The sequence below is a fragment of the Seriola aureovittata genome, chromosome 9, assembly GCF_021018895.1.
Source record: "Seriola aureovittata isolate HTS-2021-v1 ecotype China chromosome 9, ASM2101889v1, whole genome shotgun sequence".
NCBI classification, from domain to species: domain Eukaryota; kingdom Metazoa; phylum Chordata; class Actinopteri; order Carangiformes; family Carangidae; genus Seriola; species Seriola aureovittata.
In genome coordinates this window covers 27,287,699-27,309,880 of record NC_079372.1, presented here as the reverse complement: position 1 = coordinate 27,309,880, position 22,182 = coordinate 27,287,699, and positions in this window count along the sequence as shown.

Here is a 22,182-nt window from a genome sequence, read left to right as displayed (position 1 = left end):
TTTTCTCAGAGACGTGAGTCAGTTTCCTGGGCTTCAGGTGTCTAAATCCTGCTGCACAGATGGATAAAATTTGCATGAAAACATCATCCGCATGAAAGCAGTGATTAAATGTGTCAGTCTTAGAGATGAATGATGTTACTGTCTCTCTCATTTAAAGAAATATAGGCTACAACCAGCTTTGAATTCATATGTGGAGCAGAAAACTTCAAAAGTTGTTTTTCATATAAAAAAACACAGTGAAAGAAATCATCTCTCTATATGAAAAGATGAAAAGCCAGACAGAGACTCACTGTGTGCAGTTACACTACTGCATGTTCATACCCTGTGTTACAGTGACAACTAGTGCAGCGAGAGGAAACTCGCAGTGAGTGGTGAGCTCTGCTGGCGTCCTGCAGAGGGAGACAAGAACCTGTGAATGTAAACCAGAGGCACAAAGACCTGTTCAACAGCCCTCAACTGGAATCAAGAGACGGTTACTGAGGTACGTTATAAAACACAAGTGCCCCCTCTGTAGCGTAATGGGAATACTTACAACACAGTGTATTTTTTTGACACTGAATTGAATCTAATGAAGCACATATCAGCGGCTAACAAAAGACTCTTTGACTAAACAGCTGCAGCTTTATTTAGTTTTCTTAAAGACACTTGACGACTTCCATTAAATAAGCTGGTTCTATAAGTCAGCACATAATCAGGCTGGTAAAAGCAGAACCATCAAGTGCGACGTGAAGAAGTAAAATAGAAAAGCCTGAATTCAGAGGAGCAGGAAGAAGCAGGAAAATTATAGAAAGGAGCAGACATGCAAAAATAGATCTGACAGACATTGCAAAGGCTCTTTATCAGTTCTGAATTCAAAATGTGCATCTGTAGAGAGTTAGCTAATCTTACTGTACAAACTTCATGGTGCATGTGATGAGTAATCTCATGACATAAAGCCAATGAGTCTTTGCACGAACTGGCAGTTACAGGAGTGTCAATCATATGTTGAACTGACTGTAAAAACCCTCTGAGGCCTATACAAATTTATCTCCCCAAATTTCAACGTCCGTAAGAGATAACCAACTTGAATGTGAAAACACGTTACAGTCAGCACATCAAACTGATGCGTCTCCTTCTGGTCTCCGGGCCTGATCAGTGAGCGCTGCGATAACTGACAAAGAAAAACAAGGAGAAAGATTTATACATGTGAGACCAGACACAAAGGTGTAAAATTGGGGAAAGAGGAATATAAAATAAATTCTTGTAAACTAAAAGGAGAACATTTACATGAATAATAGATTTAAAGAAACATGTAGTGTCTCAGTTTAATAAACATTACTTGGCTCTTTCTTTTAAGAATAATAAAAACAGAATAAATAATGGCTCAAGTTTTGTGCTCCCCCCTACAGGTAACAAACACAGGAAGATTGACAGACTGTTTAGTCTGTAGATGACTACTGTGGACATCACTTAAGACTAACGAGAGATACAATATAATGATTTGCCGAGGCCCAATCAAACCAATGAGATGATCCAGACACGTATTTGGGGCGTCATACAACTAGCTTCATCACCAAATCAACTCACACCCTGTCACAGTAGCAGCCCCAGTACTATAGTATAATTATTTCACTGTTTAATGATAAAATGTCCTTATGCAGTGTAAGTGCATGCAAACCTTTCTTTTTACATCTCACAGTGACAAAACCAAAGTGTGCAGAGCCAAACACACAGTCCAAACTGTTGAAATGGTTTATTATTATCTATTATCACCGGTCGGTAAAATCCCACTCTTCCTCCGAGGTGAATGGTGACATCAGCTCTGAAGTGGCCTTGATGCTCATTAAATCAGAGGAAACAACAGGCTCCAGTGGTAAATACAGCTGCCGCCCACCACCAACAACACAAGCAATACACTGTTCCATAGTTCATTTCTATAGTTCCCTCCACCGGTGCCGGTGTCAGAGTTCCTGCGTTTACATAATGCTTTCCTTCTCACTGCAATCCACTCCTGACAAGGGGGTTAATTGGTAGGATATTCATAGAAAATCTCTGCATCTATATAATAAGAACCATTTTAAAGCAAATAGATAAGACCTCATCTGTTTGTACGGTACAGGTGAAGACTGTAATTTGTAAAGCTGCTGCACTGGCAGATGTTAGAGTACCACAGTGTGAGGTTTTACTACAGTGACAATAAAACGATCAGGTTCAGTTATCATAAATTCACCTTCCCGGAGTTATTTTGTTTTTCTGTTGCAGTACTGAGTTCCCCTAAACATGCCTCATATCGCTGCTTCACTTTGTATTGTAATTTCCTGTGTTTCCCACAGTGACTTTCAGAAATCACTAGTGAGTATGAACTTGTTGCTTTCAGTCAAAGGTGGGCGTATGCGTGGGTGCAGGCATGGTATAGCTTGTGAACACTGTGCCTTACAGTGTGTGTGACGTCAGCCTCACCGCTTGCTTAAAACACAGGGTGTCATAGCATTGGTTTTAACTGTATAGATATTTATATGTACATTATGTACCAAGCAGCGATGTTAAACTGGAGACAAATTCCTTGTATGAGTCCACTTACGTGGCCAATAAAGCAGATTCTGATTCTATCTAATTCTAATTCTATAGTTGCATTGCATTGTTGCATTGTTCTATGATGTGTTTCTGTTAAATATGACAGTAAAAGAGCAAGACAAGTTTATTTTTACAGCTCATTTAGAGGCTGTCACACCGTGGTGAGGTTGTCTTGTCCTGGGTTTGTTTTGTCCTGTCATTTCCTGTTTTATTTTGAAAAGTAATTTTCCTCTCGTTTCAGGTCACTTGCCCTTCCTCATGTGTCTCAGTCTGATTGCCCTAAGTGTTTCCACCTGTCCACTATTTCTCTCCATGTGTTTAAATAGTCTGTGTTCCCCTTGTCTTGTGCCAGAGTGTCTTCGTTCTCGTCCTGCACCCGAGCCGTTTGTCCATGTCCACATCCATAGTAAGATTTATGTATCTCGAGAAGAGTCATTTTTTGTTTGTAAATTTTGCCCTAGTTAAAGTTCATAGATCTTTGTTTTTCCTCGTTAAGAGTGATTTTCATTTTATGTAGCTCAGTTGTTTAATTATTCTAGATCCTCCGCTTAGTAGCGTGAGTAGACTATTTTTTGTGTTTATCGGTTTGTTTATTTTGAGTAGAACCTTTTTCCTCCTCCTGGAGTGTTTTTTGTTCCTTAGATTCAGAGTCTAGTCTTTCATAGCCATTGGTTTGTCACTCTGTCTGAGGTCGCCAGTGAATTCAATAAAAGCCTTTGGTTTTCTAATATCTCTGCATCTGAGTCCTGCTTTGAGTCTCTGCCTGACAGAGGCAAAGTAATTATATAATAAAACTGATTTAAAAAAAAAAAAAAAAAAAAAAGACCATAGAAAATAAAGATTGATAACTAGAAATACATAAAAGAATAAAAAAACAAAACAATAAAATGCATGAAAAGTCACAGTGCATGTAAAGGTTCTGTAAATAAGCACCCAGGTGAGATTGACCTTCCAGAATTTCCTCCACTGAAGGAACAATTTTTGTGTAAAAAAGAAAGAGATTAGACCAGAGAACAGGCAACTGGCCACGAGGACTGCAGGCTCAACTCCCAGTCAGCTGGTGGACCGTCAAAACATCCATAAAATTTTGAAAGTTTTACCAGCTCGTGTCATTCGTGCAACACAGTCCCAGCGGATAGGTCGAAGGCCGAATTTCTTTCTGACCTTACCTACCTGACCTACCAATATTATGAATTTGTGAATGTTGCTATCGCTAGCTGGCTAACAGCATTGCTGTGGAGCATATCACGGTAATGCCAGTATGGGCAAACAGTTGTGGTTGGATTGTTATTTGTTGACTCTAATACTCACAGAGTAACTTTATTTAGTTGTGCTTCTTGTTGTGTGTTTAGTCGCCGCTTTCACTGGGCTTTGTAATTAGGGTGGGCAATATAAAATGTAAACTAACTCTTGTAATGTAATAAGATATAACTTATGTTGCACACTTATCTCATCATTTTACTTTGTTCTATGTTCTTACTGTAATTTGTAATCATTTTATTAATAGGCCTTTATAGTTAATTTTTGTCACTGGTTCCAATAAACCTCTGCTTAAATGCTCTAACTGATCTTTGTCTGTTTCATACAGCTCAGCCTGCTCTGATGCCCCACCCCCTTCAAAAAAACAAACAAAAAAAACATCGGTTCTGATTGGTCAGGGGAGACGTCCATCTACAAGCTAGAGTCATTAAGAAAAGCTGTAAAAAAAAAACAAGGTTTTTCGGACGGAAAAGACGTCATTACATCTTTCGCTCAGTTACGCTCACCGTCTTCCCCCGACCCTCCCGATTTGAAACCTGATCTGATCTTTACGGGGAGGCGTCCATTTTGTAGCGAGAAAGCTAACAAACAAGACCCGCTAACACAGTCACAGATGGAGCCGGGCGGAGAGAGAGGAGAAGTGAGGGACGAACAGCGGTTCGGCCGCCTGCGCTGGACTTCTCATGACAGTATTCATAACCTGGAATACTTTTATAAGAGACCCTTTTGATTTTTGTCTGTGGACCCTTACGGACTAAAGGAATACAAATAACGGCGGAATGGAGAGAGAATCGGAGTTCTACAGTTAGGTAAGGTAGAAAGTCACCACACTCACCCACATGCTGGTACAAGATGCTGGTAGATATTAACAAACCATATTTATGTGCCTAGACTCTAACCATCTAAGGAGGTATAGCAGGTCTATATTAAGTTTAAGAATTCACACAGAACAGAACCATATCTTGGGTCCGTGCGCGGGCCAGCAGGCTGTATGAGGTTGAAAGAGAGAGGGGAAGAATAAAGTAGATGGACACTGTGTGACTAATCAGAGAGCTAGAATAAGCAGCTACACTGTAATGACCTATAAGTGAGTGAGGAAGGTTGGTTGACAGCACTTCATGTTATGCTGAAGCTACAACATTGTTGTGGAGTTGATAAAACCACTGGTTAGGAGTACCAGTGAGCTGTGGTGGACTGCAGTAAATTGTGGATGCTATATGCGCCATAGATCTGCAATGATAGAATGTGCACTGTATCACGATACTAACGATCTCTCTGTAAAGGCAGATCCTGGAAACATTTTAATTGTTCATGATCTAATACAGTCATATAGCACACCCTGATTTGTAACACCTTGCTGACTGAGAACGTGACTGGGGGGGGGGGGGGGGGGGGGGTTTGTTTGCATTTGTTTTGGTCTGAGATGCTGGTGGTCTAGTGCAACATCTAGTGGCAGTGACAGTGACAGTCGTCCACAGAACCTTTAAGATTCAGAAAGCAAACATTAGCAACAATTTGAAGCAGAGCTGAACATGGAAGTCTTCAGCCTGTTTTTAAAAGTAGCCAGAGTTGGGGCACATGTAAGATCTTCTGGAAGTTTATTCCAGCTGTCTGTAGTATAATAAGTGAATGCGGCCTGTTACATTTTAATCCTTCAGACACTAAGTTTAGGCAGCACAGAAGCTTTTGCTCTAACAAGTCTTTGGTGAGGCTTAGATGGCTGTAGCCTTGTCTTTATTTCTTCATTGAAGTCAATTTCATTGGTGGCTAAAAAATATCAAATGCCAGTGTAGCTGTAAACAGATGTAACCACATGCAGTTCATCTATAAAACAACAAATCAATCCAATAAATATTCTCCACCGTATATCAATAGTTGGTTTGTAAAAGTGCAGGGTGCCTGAAAGGGTTCCTTACATGATCCTGTGACTTTATCATGTGTTCGCTGAATATGTTGATTTTAACAAATCTGCACCCTGAACAGCGTCACAAGGTCAGCTGGAGATTTAACAAACACTTCAGCTGTAATTATTGCATACAGCATACAACCATTCACTGATTTTCCTTTTAACCACTCTTATGTTAAAGGTCATTAAATCGGTGCTATGACCCATAAAGCTGTTAATCTATTGTATCTTATCTGTAGACAGTATATTATCTGTATTTGTTTACAGCTGTGCCATTTGTTTCCGGACATCATCGAAGCAGTAGCACGTAAATGGTGTGAAGGCATTTGTGCACAATTTTATTTTTTATTTTTATCTTCTAATTGTTGACACAGAGAGACTGTTTTCAGTGTCATACTATGAAGTGCTGCCAGTAAGTCAAATCACACGGCACTCTGTCCTGATGATGGCCTCTCACATTTCATATGCACTCAACTGCAAGGGTGTCTCAGCGGAGAATGAAAGTGGCATCAGTGGTTTCATCTCAGAAATAAAACCATTTACCAGCCTCTTCTCATTTCACACACACACACACACACACACACACACACACACACACACACACACACAGAATGAATTGTAACAACTTTGGTGATCCCTTAACTTTTCATCTGGCCCCATCAGCAGGTCAAATTTCCAATTTGTCCAATACTCTATTGCTGGTTTATGACCAAATTATTGCTGAAACTATTAGCTGATTAATTTATTAATCAAGCAAAACAGAAACTGTTTTTTCAGGCAAAAATGCAAAACATTTCAGAATCCCAGTTTCTCACTTTCAAGGAGTTGCTGCTTTTCTCTGTTTCTCTTCAAGCAAAAATAAATGCCTTTAGGTTTTGAAACAAGATACTGGAGGATGTCACATATTTTCTGACATTTTAAAGCAAATAATGGATTCATCCAGAAATAATTGGCTGAACTGAATCTGAGAAACTGGAAAACCTAAAGCAGTCAAATTTGACAGATAAGAAAAAGTCTCATACATCAAAAACAAACTGAATGACGACCACTTGTTGGGGCTGTAACGAAACAGTTTTCAGCAAAAACTTTGAAAAGCACAGTCTAGAAACAAAAATAAGGCATATCCTTTGGTGCTGGCTGGATTTCCATTTGATGAGAATTTCCTTTACATTGAATTTTGCCCAGTAGTAAAGACACAATGAACATTTGAACCATTCATCGCCAAGATCTCTATTGAATTGAGAAGTTATGATTTTAATGATTGTGTAATGGGGTAAACCCTCAATATTTATTGGTGTAACAGATTTGTATCCGTCATATCTAAACCTTTTCTCATTATGAATCCAACTGCTCGTGTTAGATTTTTCTGAATGTGCATATTGTCTTTGAGGAAAGACTGAAAAAAAAAAAAAAAATCCATCTGCCGAGTTGAGAGCACCAGACACCAGAGGCCTCCTGTTCCATCGTCTCACTTACACACTGGATCCAAGACCTCATTTACATCCAGCAGAGACCGTGTCTAGCAGCACGAATCTCAGTCCAAATGGTGTGAGTGACCTTGAGCACGAGGAGCTGGCACGTTTTTAATGACAGCCAGAGCCCCTGAAATCAAACAGCTCGTGGTTTACTTCTAATGAGAGATCTCAGTGGGTCAGATAACAAGCAGCAAAGCAAACACACTGAACACCTTGTTAGTTTAGAGTTCGCATTTTGACTAGTTTAAGAACAAAATAATGATATATGTTCACAGTTGAGTTAAAACCTTGTATCTCCGGGAGTTTTCTGCAGCATGGCCTTGAGTTTATTAGCATTTTATTATTATGCAGAGGTATTTTGAACGGTTTTATGAGCTTGGAAGTTACAGAAATTGTGATAAGAATAATATAATTTATCGTCAGCTGCTAGCCCCCATACATCCACAGAAAACAGACCGAACTCAAGAGAGAAAGCAGAAATTTAAATACACAGTTCATTGATAAAGATTTTTTTTTTTTGTAATTACCAACCAGCCAGCCTGAAGAAAGAAATTTGTTATGCCAGTGATACATTGCTAATAATAACCGTTATCACAGAGAGACAACACAGAAACTGAAGACCCCATTAAATGGCACACAGCAGAGCAGATAGAGGAAGGCCTGCACAGATTGCACTGCGAGGGGAGCTGTTATTTTGCACAGCTATAATCAAAGACATGATGATCAACAGACCTGCTGAGTTATAAGCTGACATGTCCTTAACACTGACAGCAGACGGTGACTTCTCACACTTGAAGAAGACTTACAGACAGAGAGGCAGAACAGAAGGAAAGAAAGAGGAGAAAAAAAATACTTTGGCTTATTTATGTGTTTCTTCACACGTAATTCAAGTTTTTTTTTCTTTAATCACTGTGTATTTCTGTGAAGCCTAATCACGAAAACAAAAAGGCTCCAAACGATGCTGAAAACAAAGAGGAAAGCAGGAACCGGCTTTACTGAATTAATGAACCCAGACTAATTAGGTGTTGAGCTAATCTCAGCCCTTTGACAAACAGGTCATATTCAGTGTTCAGCCTAAAGGGAACTTCGGTCTAATTAAAAATCAGTTCTGAGGTGTGAAATATTTGCACACACATTTGTGTTTAGTCTATAACTAGTTACTGAAAAGACTTGGCAGCAATGACATATACTGAAATCTGCATTTTAACAGTACATTCAAAACACTAATGTGACAAAATGAATGAGCGTATTCTTGTCATGTCAAAAAGCAATGGTTTCCCCTTTGTCGTCAATATATATAAACCTACAACATACACTCTCCAACTCATCTTTCGACTCCGTCACATAGCAACAATGTGGGTATCCATAGAAACTGAATTAAACTTAAAACAAAGGGTATTTTTATCTTTTCTTCTGCGACAAGAATTCTGTAAATAGGAATGGATATTTTTGCGAAGCTAATTCCCTGTGCTTGTCTTCGGACTCTGAGGAGCTGCCTCATGCACTCAGAGATGTTCTACTTTAATTACATGACATCATCATCAAAAAATTTAAAATAGAAGATTATCAACTGAGGTCTATGTTCCTCATGCAACACAAAAAAAGTGAATTGGAGGTGGAAACAGCTGTTGACTAAATGGTTGTAACTCAATGGTCCAGATGTTCATGCTGCCCTAGAGCTTTTGATTGTATCACACACACGTTGTCAGTCGTCAGGGAATGGTACAATGTTCGAATTCCCATTGAGCTGAGAACTTTAAACCTGTAATAAAACTAATTTAAGCTGATATGTTGAACTTGTCGGCTAACAGTTGGCTATTTACTCGTCCAGCAGATATCATTCATTTCAAGTTGCATTTAACTAAAACCACATTCTTTCCCTAACCTTAACCTTGCTTTTGTTGCCTGAACCTAACCACAAACTCTCTGTCTGGTGTCATAGTCATGCGCTTTGTACACCCACCATCCACCCCTGCCAACGACCCAGGTGGGGTATATAAATGTAGTGCTCTATTACCTCAAAATAATGTGAGCTATGGTCATAATTGAGCCAGCCATTACGTTACGTACCATAATGTAACTGGGGGAAAAAAACTGGTATTATATAAGCATAATTTCCAGTAGATAGGGATCTGCTGGGGCCAGTAGTTGCGGGAACTGACAGCTAAACAATGAGCTAAAACTCACTCTAAAGCTCCGTAAAGCCGAGGGAGCTGGATTCATGCTCATGGATCTCTGCAGGGTCATTACTACAGTCTCTTTCACATTGTCACATTGTTTTCAAATTATTACAAAACTTTGGACTCTCACTGCTTTCAGGTCTTCCTGGGTTGACTTAATACGCGGGATTGAAAAGTTTATTACTGAAAAGAAATTCACAAGAATTAAGTAGATTGACATTGGGCTGCACTCTGCACCTGACTGCTGCTGCTCACAGTCGTCCCTTCACACAGGCACATTAATCTCCAGAGCCTGAATAAATGAAGTTCCTTTAACCCAGCTCTGATGTTCCGGATTCATGATACAGCTGTTTTCTATCCTAGCAGCTCGATAATTACATCCACTTTGCATCCTGGGTGTAAAATGCTCTGTGATTAGGTGGTTAGGATGAAGGTCAGCATGGGCTCTGAGTCCTGGGAGCCGCCACTTTAATTCCAGTAAAAATTGAGGTGACCCTGCATGGATCATGCAAATGAAGAGTAAAATTTCCATAATTACATCGAAATAAAGTCTCATAATTCACTATCAATCCATATCATTCTGAAACCACCTTTCCTCAGACACTACAGAGTTTCATTATGTTGCTCTCGACTGACCAGAGACGAAGAATGTCAAGTGCATTTCATGCTGCATTTTGCTGGATTTGTCTTTCAACAACTGGATCTTTCAAAGGTCAGATATTTTGATGAAAACACTAACTCTCTCATCCTGGTCACTGACCTCTGCACCAGGGTGACCTATCTTGCCGTTTTCGACAGGACGCATGCTTTATGTTTCTTATTTTCACAACTCCCCCAGCGATCAGATGACTGCATTTCCACAGGGATGAGTCCTGCTGCTCTCTGCGAAGCCAAAGGTCATCAGCTGCTCGGTGTCAGCAGGATGAGAGCCGCAAAATCCGGCCGCACAGTTGGATTTCTCACTTTCCTGCGTAAATCAGTTTTTTCACAAGAAAGTCTTTTTTCCTGAGGAACAGTTGATGAAAACAGGCTAAACACAGCTTTAACATCTTAAGATAAAATTTACATTTACAATTTACATCATAGTAATAAAGTATAAAAAAGGAATAGCAGGCAACCAAGATTAGATGACCTGAATGATCTAGAGACATAGCTCACCAAACCTCTTAGTCCAAAAATGGTCAAACTAAGCTGAACATGTTTAGATTCTAGAGAATATTAGTCACTTATCAGCACTTAACCTTGTCTCTTAGAATTTACAAATACACAACAAAACTGCAGCAGCAAAAACATGGAGGAGACACAGTGAAGAGAAAAGCAGGAAAGAAGTCACACAGGAAAACCAGAAGCCGGGTTTCCATCGCAGCTTTGCCGAAAAAAGAAGCTATTTTTAAGAAAAGATGACGAAACACAATTATGAATGCTCTGTGTTTCCATTGATTGTTATGCAAATAAAGCTGGGTTTTTCAATTAAATGTGACAACGGATTCCCAGCAGTCTGCCTCTCTTAGATCATGATACGACAGGTGCCACAATCCGAATGCGAGTATCTGGAACAATTTTGCAAAATATTTTTTTGTCGAAGTTTGTCGAAATTTCAAATTGCTCCTTAAGCCGGTTGAAATTGGAGTGTGTTCACTTGCGCTTCAATACGTTGCTTCCATACATTTTGAAGAACATAAGAATTCCCAATCGAATAAGTGTCAGGTGAGGGCTACATCAAAATATAGCAATAGTGGCCACAATGAGAAATCACATCAAGAACTCTTATTGTGAAGTAACAATATCAACCACTAACACAAACTGATGCAGACCAGCATTTGACTATAGAAGGAAACTGTGGGCCAGTGTGAGGAGAAGTGTAATTAGCCAAATCACATACACCTGCGGCAGCTGAATCGTCCCATGAGAGCAGAAAGTTGTGTAGTGTATTATCCACTTCATTTCCCTCCTGTTTAAACGGTCTAAATTGTAGTATGTTCTTCTTTTATGTAAGTTTTATTAATAAGTTAAGGAAGGGTGTCAACTAAAGCTTTGTCAAAGGTTACTTTGAACCACTCATTATAAGTTAAGTTTAAGGAATGTGCATTAGGGGGCAAACCTGCTTACCCCTCGGTTTTCTGTCTCCTACGATATAAGAGATTCGGGATGTTGGGGTTTTTTCTGGCCTAAAAGGTCAAAAGGCCAGAGACCAGAGGTCGTTAACCAGATATGGTCGACCGTTTGGATGAAGGCCCTTCTATTAAAAGAAGGGCACATCCCAAAGGTGGGACGAGACAGATAAATAGAGGAGTTTGTGCGACGGTAAGAGAGAGATCTCACATCAGCAGAGATGCTCCAGGATTCGGCATTTTGGACACTGTTTCTTTCTTATAAATAAACTTCTTTTTGATTGCAAGTAAAGACGTGTCAGCGGTGATTACTTCTTCACATCAGCACCTCAAGATACCACAGTTGCAAGGGCGACATGGAAAAGGACCTTATTCTGACAATAATATCCCAAAATCTGCTTGAAGTAGTTGAAGCTTGAAGTAACTTGTACATAAAAAGTAGAGAAAAAAAAAATTGGTACATGGTACTGTGTGTATCAAGATGATTAGCATTAGAGGAAACCTCAGTCAGACCCAAACTCAGATGAGGATACTGCTGTGACCAAAATTGGCGACTAGCAGACACATCTGAACTGTAAGCGTTGTTGGCATCGATTATTTGTTCATCTAGTTTGTTGGCTTCTTGGTTTGTAGAAGTGGCTGACACAGTGTTAGTGGTAGTGCTAATGCGATGCAAATTTGTTTTTATGACACTGTCTTTGCTTCACTGTCAGTTGGTGGAAAGGTGGAAATCCGCAGTCATGGTGTTGACTGCCTATTTCACTCGTGATATGTCTTATATTGTATGAAAAACAAACATATAAACATGTTAACAAGGTTAAAAACTTGATTTTTTTTCAGAGGTTGTCTTTAATTATCCCATTAGTTCTATCAGTTCTGTGTTCTGTGTGCACTTTGTTAATGTTATGAGCTCCACCTGGGCCGATTGCCCACAACGGCATGACGGCGTTTCAAAGGCTCCTGTAGGTGGATCCTTTGAGGCCCAAGATTCGTTGCATGTCGATAATGAAAATAACATGGCAGCAAAAAAACACCAACAGAGATCCTGAGGATTACACTTTAAAATGTTAGTATTAGGTTTCAGCTCAGCTAATGGTTCAAATGTTAAAAAGCCATGGGCATTAAAACCTCAAGTTTTTGTGGAAAAAAGTTACATGTTGTCAAGGTTGCTAGGCGACAGTAGCGGCTATTTACAACGCAATGGTAAGGTCAGACACAGCTGGTGACTCAAATCGAAAATCCTCCATAGGCCAGACAGTCCCATTTCGGTTCGGCCTATGACAGCTACATAGATCGTGCCTCTGAAGTATGTGGCCCCTGAATTGGGACACAGCTAATGTCTACATAAAAAACTGTCTCGAATGGCGGCTTGCAGGACCAGAGAAAATGTGATTGCATCTTTATGCCTAAATCCTTTGTATCTCAGTTGCATTTTCAGTTGAATTGAAGGTTCCCTCATAATATTTCAAGGTTGTCTTCCTAGTTTAATTCATTTCAAATTTTCTCAGAGTTTTGGTATTTTCTATTTGAAGTGCTGTGAGCTGAGGGCTTAGTTTGTGTAGAAAGAAGGATTACAATATGTCACAGTTTTTCTAACAACTCAACAACCATAACTTGCAGATTATCATCATTATCTCTGACTGAGCCCTCAGCATTTCCTCACAATGCAACCAACATGTCAGATGAACAATATGAGCAATATTGGCATATACAGTAGATGCAGGTCTGAGATCTCAGTCTGCCTAACAGCCCACTAATGGTATTGTGTGCTTTAACAGCAATGTAAGTGCTAAGATTAGACTGCTAGGGGAATTAAGGATGAAGTCATGCAGGTCAAACTGAACATACAGTCTCTGGAGAGGAAGCCGGAGGGAAAGGACACATTTTAATCCATGGCAACAACACAACTAATAACACAGCGGTGAACACAGAAATCATTATTCAGCTGCAGCAGCATCGTCTTGACTAAGACCGTATGCTATTTTTGGTATCAAATCATATGAACCTCTGACATATGAACGTGTGATACTGGGACTCCAGATACTGAGGTTATGATATTACCATACCAGCTGTGTTTTTTTTACTTGTGAGGCAGTGATATAATTGCCTTCTGTTATCAACCACTGTAGCTCTCCAGCTTGGTGCACGTAGACATATTCTCATGCTGTAGTGTCGGCCAAAGGGTTTTGCTGGACAATGTATTTAAATTGCATGTTATTCTTCTGGTAGTGAGGAGCACGAAACACACAGAATGGGATTGTCGTATAATTATACTCTCTGTTCATTAAATACATGAAGTGCTAATTATTACCCAACACATTATTTTGTTCTGTTGTTCTTGCTGAATGTTTTGCTTTAGCAAGTTCTGCAGATGCACTTCTTTGTTTTTTTGTTTGTGCTGCAGTGGATGAATATGCTGTTTTTTTAAAGAGTCATTTAATAATCTGAAAAGCTTTGTTTCATACACTGGATTTACTTCTACATTACTATAGGAAGGAGACAGTGTTAAAACCTTACTGATCGGAAATATTTTTTTAATCTGAATTTATAATCCACTATGGGGATCGGCATCACACGTCTCCAAATTTGCAACTGCTTCCCAGAATGACATACAAGCGTTTTTTGATCTGACGCAATCAGGAGTTTTCTGATCTTACACATTCATGGTTAAGTTTTCATTAGGTAACGACAAAAACACATCTTGGTTCGGGAAAGATCATGGTTTGGGTAAAAATAACTACTTGGTTGAGGTTAGGGAGGCATTGTGGTTTGGATTGAAATAAGCATTTCGTTAAGGTTAAAGAACCTTCGTCATCATGGTTACAGTAATAACTACTAAGCAAAGAACAATTAAGTTTAAAAAAAAACACAAAGTTGACTGTTGGTACCCGTGCTATGATGACCCATCCATCACTCCAGCCTCCTCTTTCTGTGGACTTTGTGGCTCCATTACTTTCCGACAGACAAGAGTCAGAACTACTACAAGGCTTAGTTGAAGATAAATACATGCTTTTGCTGACATGACTAGTGCTGTTGTTTTTCTTGGGAGGACAGTCAGGACAAAATATTATCTGTTCCATGTGCTTGTAAACAAATGAAACATAGTGTTACTTCAGGCAGAGCACTGTCAGGTGTGTATCAGCTGATTGTTATCAGCTGTTTCATTCATTTTTCACTATAATTGGTTGTGTGGCTACTAGCTGACTACTGCTGTCCAGTCATATTGATGCAGGTATCCAGCAGAGCTATTTTAACCTGATACCTCTCACTATTACTCCAACCAAGGATCCCCAAGAATTCGGTGCAGATTTTACAATTCAGCACCTCACAGTTCACATCCAAAGCCAATATTCAATGTTAAAGCAGGAACGTGTGATATCTATGTTGTGATTTGAAAAGTTGCAAAATGGAGGTGAAGATGGTGGATGGATGTGTGGTACGTTTGCGTTTTAGCCAGACCAAAGTTTGAGTCCTAATACAGTCTAACCCCTGAATTCGCAGATTCATGCTAACGCCATTTTAGTGCAACGACTGTAAACACCTTTTCCAGCAGATCTAACAAACCACATTCTAGAAATGGTCAATAATAGGTGTCTGTTATGACAATAGAAGAATAACATTAACTGAAGGTCAGATCCACTCTGACCAAGGCACAAAACAGAATAATATTTAGATGCTACATGAAGTACATACATTTTAAAATATCAAAAAACTAATCCCAGGCTGAAACATCACATCATATGACCTGACCTGGTATTAGCTGCTACCATCCGTCATGTTGCTAGTTACATGATGGAAACAAAACGGCATAATTAAGTTTAAATATTGAAAATTAGTATAGAAAAACTGCATAAATTAATGTGGTGGGTTGGATTAAATATGTAATCCTCATTATCAATTAACTTTAACGGGGAAATTTTATTTGCAATACTTTTGACAATTTCCACTGTGTACAAGCACAGCACTTGTTCTCTCTTATTCACAACCTGTAATTTTCTCTCTATGTAATGGCAGTTGGAGAGCTGTAATATATGATGCAGATTTAATACAGACTTGGCCAACTTAAACAATGTGAACGTTTGAAAGTTTGAGCTTAAACTCGACTTTGATTAAAATCACCCATCATATACGGTATTTACTGCACCTACGTGACACAGAACAATATGTGCCTGAGGGTGGCAGGTGATGGGGAAGAACACAATCAAGCTGTCATCTGCAGCACGAGCAGGTTGTACTTTGCTGTCCTCTTATTTGGCGTTGCAGAGACACCCACAAAAAAAAAGAAAAAAAAAAGACCAAGACCTTTACTGCGCAGCAGTGATTGTAGCGCATCATGTACAATATGGCAGCTAAATTACACACAACTTTTACCTCTGCAGAGTAGGAAGGGCAGATGGACGCTTTTAATTAGTGGACAATGTGATACTGTGTCGTAAATTCTTCTCTCTAAAGTGAAAGCAAATTCACTTTTGATTTGGATTTGTTTCTTGATTCGCATGAACATGAGTCATGTGTGCAGTTTATATTTAAAAATCAGGACACATAGCAAGAGTATTTTTTCATCTTTTTAGTGTGATTGATGTGTTTGTGGGGTGTAAAATTGGGGGAAGAATGGGGTAAATATGCAATTGTATGAGCATCCTCATTAGGCATCGATTACGTTTAATATAAAATGTATTTGCTGTTGCAGTTTAGTTGCATAGAAATGTTAATTCTAGGAGAGACGATTGAAATATGTTAATGAAAGGAACAGAAACTTTCCACAACACACACACACACACACACACACACATATATATATAAATATACATGTAAAATATAGTTTCACTACCGTGTCTTTTAATGATATCTGCGTGTGCTACCCTGAAATGATGTAAAGCTTTAGCTGTTGAATGACTCAATGGAAAGCTGTATGGTGGGAGTGATTTTTGACTATAGAGAATACAGCAGACTCCTGCTTTCACTCTGCAATGTGACTGCACTCACTTTCCTCTCAGATGACAGTGTTCATTGCTTCCCCGGGTTCGCTCTACACATCTTTTACATTTAAAAAAACTCGCTCTGTCCAAGTTATGATAAATGTTGAATTTGGACTGTGAAATAACTGGATAAAACGGAACAATTTTCCACTCTGATAACTGGGATTTTACTTTAGATATTTTAAATCCTATGTGTAAATGACAGCTGTGGCCCTGACGGCTGTGTCTGCAAAGGTGTGTGTGAATGTGCAAGTATGTATGTGTGGAGTGGGAGGGAGGGGAGCCATGTTTTTGTGCTTTCTAGTATAACACACAGCTTTACTACTGATCAAGCTAATTTAAAAGCCTGCACTTGAATCAGATGAATACTGGTAGTTCTACCATCAACCTCTTCAGCCGGTGTGATCCGGCTGCTTTTAAGCCTTTTGAGCCCATTGTGCGTTCACTAGAGTCTTTGTAATGCTGCTTAATAACACATTATTTCAAGAGGAGCAATGAGCTCATATTTTAGAAACTACCCAAACTGGTTCACGCAGCAGATGGACCCCTATTACAGGCCAAAAAGGGTTTTGAAAGAGATCCCAGGGCTACTTCTGGAAGATGCAATTTTTAGAGCATCCAGGTGGACGACTAAACATTTCATGATACCAAAGGTGGGTAGGAAAAATTGGGTCGACGTCATTCCTGCTTGCTATAATGTTTCACCACAGAAATAATGCAAATTTTCTCAACATTTAATATCAGGAAGCTTTCATTTGTAATTCAATGCATCTTTCATATTTTCTTTCAAAAATTCACAATAGTGTTTGGCACTGATTGCATGGGGCCTCGTATAAACACATACCTTATAATCAACATGTGAATAGCATGTGTGACTGTTAATAGCTAGCAGTTGTCAGAAATAGGCTTAGGTCACAGACACCTCCCACGTGTTTCCACACTGTCATACATTGTGTTCTTACTCTTCTGCTCTGTGATAGCAGGTCTCTCTCTACTGTATACTCACTCTCCTCATGTTTGATTCCAGCACACACCAAGGTTATCTTTGTCATCTGCTCACACTCAGAGAAGTTACAATATTGACTCTTGCAGTGCCAAATCCACTCAATTGTTCGCCTGCGAGGCGAAGATGAGATTATAACTGATCTCAGACACACAGACACAGCTGTGCCTCTTTGGCACCTGAACCTCATTTAGGTTTGGAGTTTGACAGATTGTGAAAATCATCGTTGGTTGCATCATCAGTGGTAGACAGTAACTAAATCCACTCCACTGCAGTTTTCTTACAGTTTGAGTTACAAGTTACAGATTAATATTTTCATCCAAATACATGTAATAAGCTTGTGAAATAAAAAAAACTGTTAAAAGATTAAACCAGTGGGTCCTTTGTGGTTCACAAAAAAATTGTTAAGTTGGAAATCCTGCATCAGTATAAACAATCTAATCACATTATAGACCCATCATATGTCAATCACAGAGGCCATTTGGACTACTTTTGCTTTTTATAGTTTATGTATATTTTGCTGTAGTGGGTTTTGAAAGTAACTGCATGAAATGAAATGGAGTATTTTTGCATTGTTATATTGCCAATATTACCTAAGTAAGGATTTGAACTGGTCTTTTAACATAGCAAAGCCACTGTGATTCTGGTCTCATGTAATCATCGCTGCAGGCTGCACATTACCTCGTTGCTGTCGTATCGACCTCTGTCAAGCTCCTGGCAGAGTAACATACTTTTCCTGCCACAACAGGTCAGCTTATGAGAAAATTAGATGATCAATCTCATTTACTCCTCCCACACTCGTTCCGTTTCTTAATTCATCAGAGCCTGGAGAGGGCACGCTAAATGTCATTTTGAGGACCGCGAGCAGCAACTCCCAGAATATGTTTCCACTTAGTCAAAACTCTGCTAAAAAACAAGCAGGTAATGAGTGTGATTCTCATTAGCTTCAGGGCTTTTGTCTTTCTCCTGCTGTAGGTGATTTTTTCTAATTAATGTCATCAGGACTGCTGTATTACCAGCATCAACTATGAACAAAACCAGGATCTGCTAATAACAAACAAAGCCATTTCAGTTACTATGATGACAATGGCAGGGAATAACAGCTGTTCAACTCATGCTATTATGTGAGAGAGCTTGTTTGTCTGTTTGCATAGAAATACAGCACATGTCCATTTTTGTTCAGAGAATGCCTCCCACAAAGTATTTACCTCATTTTCGATCTGTGGTTGAAACACTGGAGCTAAACACTGGCTGGATGACTCTTGTTACTCACAGGCATCTAATGAGAGCTAAGCCTATCACGGTTAAATGTTAAAATGTCAGTGCATGTACAGTATTCAAATGATTATCAGCTACTTTTGTTATTGTGGTTTCAAGTCAGTGTCTTCAAACAGGAGAGAGTGATCTTGTCTTCCAGATCAACGAACGTTAAGTGAAATAGTGACTCTGGTAGCACAGCTTTGTCCTACCTTATTGGCCTAAACCCCTGAGACCTCTCAGTGAAAAAATCCAAAGAAGTTGTAGTCTGTTGGGGTTGTCTCAACACAAGCCACTGAGTTCATATCACTGAGCAGTGTATGCACTTTGCAAAAATAATTATAGTCGAGATTTACTTCCGAGTGCTTTTCAGCTCAGTCGCTGTTTTTGCCCAAGTCTCATTTTCATTGGCTGTGGGTTGTGCAATTAGATATCAGAGGGACACAAACGGAAAGTGAAGCTGACTCTGGATGAACAGTAGTACAATATCCAGTGCTGTTAATGCACCACTGCCAGGAAATGTGCAATGAACTAAAGTGGAGATACAGGAGAACACTGGCTGCCATAGGTTCTCACCAATGTCAACAAAAGGCCATTAGAGTGGATCTTCAAAGTTCATATGCAGATTTAAACCACAAGTCCTCCAACCGGAACAACCATGCAGGTCGTTTTCTTCAACCTTCTGATGACCTATAGGACTGTCTCTTGAAATAGGCAGCAGGGTACCAGACCTACCTACCTTTGTTGCCTTGGTTACTATAATAACGGTCATGGCTAGGTTATGTTTAGGCGCTACAGCTACTTGGTTAGGTTTAGAAAAAGATTGTGATTTGGGTTAAAATAAGTACTTCCTCAATATTAGACTATTTTTGTTGTCATGGTTACAATAATAACAACGTAGTTCCCTTTGGCGAACAGTCATGGATAATAGAAAACAACATAAACTGCTACTTCCACATGAGAATCAAACACCGCTCTCCTGTGTCATACTCCTGTGTTTTGTTGACCCATCCGTTCACCCCTTTGTCGCTCTATATACCACGCCACCGCACTTTCCCCTTTGTTCTTGCCATAATTACTGCAAGCACTAGATGTCGCCATAACACAGCTATGGGTCATAATAAACTGCTGCACAAGCGACGGGCTTGGATACCAACAGTATCCAAACCTCCATAAAATGACATGAGGAACTGCATCACATTCTTGCAGACTGTTAGATTAATTTAGCACACAGCCAAAGGTGAGAAAATCTACCTACCAGAACATCATATCTCTGTATCTTTGTCTGTACAGTATAGAAACAACAGGTTGTAGTAAAAAGCTTTTTTTTGTTTTTGTTCTATTTCTTGGCTGAAAGTCAGATTTTGGCACCTTTGGACCGAGCCAAGCTAGCTATTTACAGCTGTTTCTGTTCTTCGTGCTAAGCTAAGCTAACCAGCTGCTGGCTGCAGCTTCACTGACTTTACAACAAAGGCATGACAGAGGTTATTAATCTTCTCATTTAACTCTCTGCAAGAAAGTGAATAAGTGTTTCCTCATGATGACAACGTATTCCTTTATTTAATAGACTAAAGAAACTAACAGTGGAGCTTATACAAAAACAATAATCAATGATAATCAAGCCTTGCGTTCCACCACACATACAAATCAGTGAAGCCAAAAAGAAATGGATTAGCAGCTGGAATGTTTATTGTATTAGCTAGTACAGATAAAGGAAAATGTTTCATGGAAGAGATTACAGTTTGTTCTCCATTAGCATGATCAATAATAAACACTGAGCCGCATCTGAATCTTTCATTTGTAACCTTGAGAAGTGTAAGGAGGGAAGTTTTCCCACTGGCTGACGTTTTTCACAAGCCTTCTTTTTTTATAATCTGTGGAGTTTTAGAGATAAAAGGTGCCTTTGAAATTGGCATTTGATTGTTAAGCACCGGGGGAGCAAAGAACCTTCACGTAAGGCTGAACATTTGGCCTTTTTAAACAGTGAGGAGCCGTGGAAAGACAGCAAATCATCACTAAAGAAAAACTGATGGAGAAAGGGGAGGAGTGTTAGAGTTGGAGAGAGACGTTAGAGTCTGCGTCAATACTCTGAAACAAAAAGGTTAAAACTATATAATTAGCAATCAACAATCAGCGGGTGTAGGTACAATCACTGCTGGTGCTGACTTCACTCTTTTTTTTTTTAGCTTTTCAGTGTATTTCTATTCCACATCTTACACTGATTCTCCCTGATTTGAATCAGGAGACACAGCATGTGTGAATCCCACTGTACTGTGATTAATAGTTAGGATTTGCATTGTTTGTGCAATGCAGTATAACTGAAGCTCACATAACACCCATAAACTGGCCCACTCAAGTCAAGTCAAAATTAGCTTATAAGATTTAGCCATAAACAAGAACAGGCCATCCTTAATATGAAAGTAAAAATGCAAAGTTCTGAGGCTGCAATGTGAAAGCGAGCACATATTTCTTGCCTTACTAAGCAGCACGGCTCTGTTGATGGCTGTGTTGTTCTGTTTGGATTGGTCCAGACTGCAGAAGAATATCTCAACAACTATTGGACGGAATGAAAGTTTATACAAACATTCCCGGCCCCCGGAGGATGAATCTTGCTGAATTTGAAGACTTTTTTCTTGTGCTACTAAGGACTGAATGAAAATGATTCGTGGCAGATGCAGGAAAAGGGGAAGGGTTATGTATCTTTAATTATTTTCCCCAAAAGGTGTAGTTAACATTTTTAGGGGGGAAAGCAGTGGAGGATCATCCCCTTTACTCATTTAGCACCAACAGAGATGCTTGGTTCACTCATTAGGTGGCTTTAGTTGGTCTGACTGTTTAGCATCTCTTTACTTGAAAATAGAGTGGGGTTTTTTTTTTTCACTATTGTGTTGGTTATAAATATATATTATTTTGAGTATTGCATTTTGTTGAAGTCGAGGGGGGGGGGTCGGGCTGTGGATTAAACTAAGATGATTAACATTATATTTAACATTAGCATTGTGAGCATGTTTGCATGCTGACATTAGCATAGTGTCTCGCATCAGTCAATCAGAACTGAAGAAACCTTTTGGCTGAGAAGTGAAACGTCTTCAAGTATCTACAACCAGAGTCCAGCTGGCCTCGATTCAGCTCTTCTTGGATGGCCATAAATCATACAGTACTCTGGTTTATCATGTCGGCCTGGCTCTGCGCTGTGTGCTGTCTAAGCTCAGTCAAAACAAAATCGACATGCAGTCTGGAGGATGCAACAGTTCGTGCAGATGATAATACTTTAACTTTGTTTGATTTAACAGAGACCACATCTCTCACATCCGTCAATATAGAATCAGCATTTGAGAATTTAAACCCCTGAGCAGGGTTATTATGGTGATTTAGATAGTGGTATTCTTATCCTTGTATCATTATCCTCTGCTGCTGTTAGTCACCCAACTAGAAAACAGCTTCGCTCTGAAGACATA